The 4,334-nt window shown below is 36.7% G+C and overlaps 1 pseudogene; it reads right to left on the bottom strand.

The window, feature by feature from the left end:
* Positions 1-2,749: 2,749 nt before the first annotated feature.
* LOC149409216 (RNA-binding protein 47 pseudogene) lies at positions 2,750-3,967 on the bottom strand (annotated as a pseudogene).
* Positions 3,968-4,334: the final 367 nt, after the last annotated feature.

Below are 4,334 nucleotides of genomic sequence, written 5' to 3'. Positions count from 1 at the left end.
TTTAAATTAAATGCAAAAAATCAAACCAATTATCCGTTTATACCTTACCTGAGAGGATAGGTATTCAGTAGGAGTTACCCATACCTAATACACGAGGATGCTAGTAACCTCATAAAATAAATACTGGAACCAAATATTAAAATACAGACAGTCCTCATCCCAAATTTGGCATATCGAGTAGACCTTACATATATCTCACATGATAATTGGCTGAATGGGTAGGCACACAACCTATCGTTAATAAGCGGGCAAAATGTCGACAAGATCGTCGTGTGTTATATATGTATTGACCTAGAAAGGGATGTAAATCCCCGACGACGTGGGAGTTACAATGTTTTCTAGAGGTGGCTCGTAACTTAGGACCTTACGTGTCACACTTTCGCGACTAGATTCGTGACAAGGGATGTCATGGCTTTCCCCTTCTACACTCAGTAAAGTAGGTTATCCTGGAGGTGTTTGAGATTGGGGCAATTCTGAAATTGGTGATGAGACCTGGTTTTCTTTATTCTGGCGTGAAGGTTGCCGATTTGGAACAAGGGGAGACCCGGCCGGTTGTGATATCCAGACACGCAGATATCGATCGCCTTGCTCAAATTATCATCCATCAGTTTTGTTTGGTAAGAGGAGGAGTCAATCTTAGCTTGAAAAAAATTCATTTCCTTTCCTCTCCTTCCCCTCCCAAAAAATATACATGGATGGCGCCGACAACTAACACCATAAACTTATCGTATGTATATCACATATATAAAATCTAACACTTTATTATATTCACATTACCCTTCGATAGGTAGAATCGAGTAGCTAGTGGGGGGAGAGCAGGCGACTTAGAAGATAAGGTTTATAAAATGGTTTTAAAACACAGCAGTAATGAATTCAACTCACTCTATCTCAAAAGAACCAAGGGATACCACACATATATAGATAACTAGGTTTCTAAACCGAGAAACAAAAACCCAACACAACGTTCGGTGAAGCCTTTTTATACTGAACCGTCACGTGAAATGAGTACGTTCAAGGTCGTACGTCACGTAGACAAACTAGGATGTACACACTTGAAGGGGTGTGTAATAAAGAGAGAGGCAAGGGATTGAAAGACGGCAGGGAGGACCTTCCTACCCCGGATATATACATAACCAAAGCCTTATGGAAAAGTTACCTATGGGACTTAAAGGAAAATTTATCGTAGAAAGAAGAGAAGAAGGAGAAGTTTGAAGTAGAAAGGGCAGATCACTACAGGCTTTGATAGTGAAACACTTGGAGCTGTTAGCAGAAAAAATGAACTCCTATTTTCCTAAGGGTGACCTGCAACCTATGGACTGGGTAAGAAATCCATTTTCAAAAAGCATTTCCCTTGGACATTTACCAATAAACGAGCAGGAAGAATTCATGGAGCTTAAAACTGATCGGACACAAAAATTAAAATTTTCTGAAACAGAGTTTGCACATTTTTGGCTCCATGTCAAAAATGAGTATCCACTGCTGTCAAAGCGAGCTATTGCAATTCTATTACCATTTGCCACGACCTATTTATGCGAATTGGGGTTTTCAACTCTCACAACGATAAAGTCAAAAAAAAGAGAACGCCTGAGGACGATCGACGAAGAGATGCGAGCAGCGTTATCAACGATTGTTCCAAATTTTGATCGTCTGTGTTCAGTTAAACAGGCTCACATTTCGCATTAAACATCTTTTCATGTTATATTGATTTTAACAATAAATATTAATAAAATATTGTTTTTGGTAAATTTTGGTTCGGAGTGGCCACGCTTATTACGAATAATTTTTAGAAAAAAACTTTGGATATGCCGTAATTACTATAAAAGGAAACTTTTTGGCTTGGTGGAAAAAGATGCATTTTAATTATCAATTGCGTAAAATTAAAATTCACTTCTCGAACCGATTCGGTGAAAGTTCGCGGTCATTCTTTCACTGTTATATTGTGATAAATATCAATCATAATTACACAAACCCTGCTTTGCCAAACAAACCATTCAAAACCTGGGATGTTTTTTTAAAATTATGATGACATGCAGCTTTCGTAGTTTAACCTCAAAATTCACCGTTATTCGTAATAACTTAATAAGCCTAGCCAATCCTATCCAAAATTTACCTTGTTTTTTTTTTCTTTGGTGTACCGTTAAAATTTCTTGATTAGTTAGGTGTACCGTGAACATTAAAAGTTTGCGGAACACTGACCTACATAACTGCAATGTCGAATTATTTTTTGTTAGACTTGATCATACCGGCTTGCAACAATTTTTTTATGAGTAAGCACAATATTGATGTCATTAATTTTGCTTCTAATTTTAAGGATTTTAATTGTAAGGTAGGTAAGGTATATGGAATGGTCACTCGCCCATTTTTATTGCTGATGTCTTCTGCTGCTTGCTGGATGCTGGAAGCTGCATGTTGGCTGGATGTTCCTTCTTCAGTGCTGGTTCATTTTTATTGATTTAATCACTCGCGTTAAATCTTCCGACTCGTAGGACCTTATGTTGAGTTTTGAATGTAAGGAACTTGAATTGATAACGCAGAAGAAACTTTAAAGGACTCTTGGTGTTTTATTGCTCTATCCCCAATTACATTGTGAATATTCCGGAGACCCAAACTACCCAAGAAGACTAAGGAGGCTTGTATTTACTATTTAAGAGTTAGCGAAGAAAGAGGAAGTAGAATGAAATTCAAGCCTTTTTATCATCTGTTTGGGAGCTTGGATCTACCGACATCTATGAATGATTTCTATAACTAATTATCTTGTCTGCATTTATAACAAATTATATTATTCAATTTTAAACACTATGTAAATTTGAATAGTAAAACTGTATTTTATAAAATAAATAAAAATATTTAAAAAAAAATACTTGAACTAAAATATAAACGCAGTGAGAACAATTGAAAAGTATTGCACAATAATAATCAAAATGATGATCATGACACAATGCAGTTTTGGGATTTTCACCTGAAGGTGCAATCACAAACTCAACAAAAAAAACGGCGGTGCATATTAGAAAACAAAGGTACTTACTTTAAAATATTCTTACTACCTACGAATAATAATAACCAATTTTCTATCTCAAACATAAAGCCAAAATTGTACTAATTACGTTGAAACGAAGTGTTATTTAGATAATTTGGTCGTATTTATAATATTGTTCGGAAATTTTACCAATAAAAGTACCAAAGATCTAAATCGAACATACACGAAAATGATATTAAGTTAGGATTTTACGATTGTACAACTAGAAAATTTAGATAGGAAAACAACAAAAATGTAAAAAATACAATATAACTTATTGGTTCTTACCTGCTTCATGATATTATTTCCGACGATGGGTTCCGGTTCGGCCCAGTCTACCACCAGCTTGTCTCCAAAGGATGTCAGAGGACCAGGTATGAGAGCCCTTCGGGCCAAAGCTGCTGAACGATGACTATCAAAATGCAGAAAGACGTACCCTCGGTTATGTAAAGGGTTATGCATGAGAGGATACATCATCACATCAACTAGACCAGACACAAGCTTACTAAATTCTTTCAAGATTTCTTCTTTACTTGCGTCTAATGGCAGCCCACTAACGAAGAGGCGGTTATTATCGAAAGATTTTGCTACCACGATAGCATTACTAGGTCGAATTCTGCAATTGTTCAACATTTCTACCGCTTTCCAGGCGTCCTGTTCGTTGGTGTAACGCACGAATCCAAATCCCCTGTTAAATCCAGAAAAATCCATCATCAGTCGCAGCTCGTAGATCGTTCCAACTTCCTCGAAAACCGGAATAAGTTCGTCTTCATAAAGGTCTCTGGAAAGTTTTCCCATGAAGACTTCGCAGCCCGTCGGAGGCGGGCCGATCCAATTTGGAGGAGGTCCATAATGTCTCTGTCTATTCCTTTGTATTAATTCGTACCCGGAATAATAAAATATTTTCACTTTGTTTTTCAATACGCTGTCTTCTGTTTCTTGGGGATACATGGTCGTAAAATTCAATGTTAGCAGCGCGAAAAGTTTTAAAAAATAGTTGCTTGCAGCGCCGCTACGAACGCGCGGAACTCCCAAAACAGACTGAGCCATCTGAGCGATTAATTAAAAGTCAAAGGGCTGAAATTTTGTATCGTACAATCAGGACTCGGACACTCTACCGACAGAAATGTAAACATTGTGAAAATAATCCCACTTTACATGGGCCCGTATATTGAGAATCAGTTAAAAAATAATTAAAATACTTTGTATACACAACTATTTAAATCAAATAGGATCGACATGTTTCGAAACCAATGGTTTCTTAGTCAGGATAACAAATGATCAGGATACAAAATTATCATAATATAGAATAAATAAT

The sequence above is a fragment of the Hesperophylax consimilis genome, unplaced genomic scaffold, assembly GCF_061612785.1.
Source record: "Hesperophylax consimilis isolate HC1 unplaced genomic scaffold, BYU_Hcon_1.0 scaffold_33, whole genome shotgun sequence".
Classification (NCBI taxonomy): domain Eukaryota; kingdom Metazoa; phylum Arthropoda; class Insecta; order Trichoptera; family Limnephilidae; genus Hesperophylax; species Hesperophylax consimilis.
This window is presented reverse-complemented; position numbering and strand designations above follow the sequence as displayed.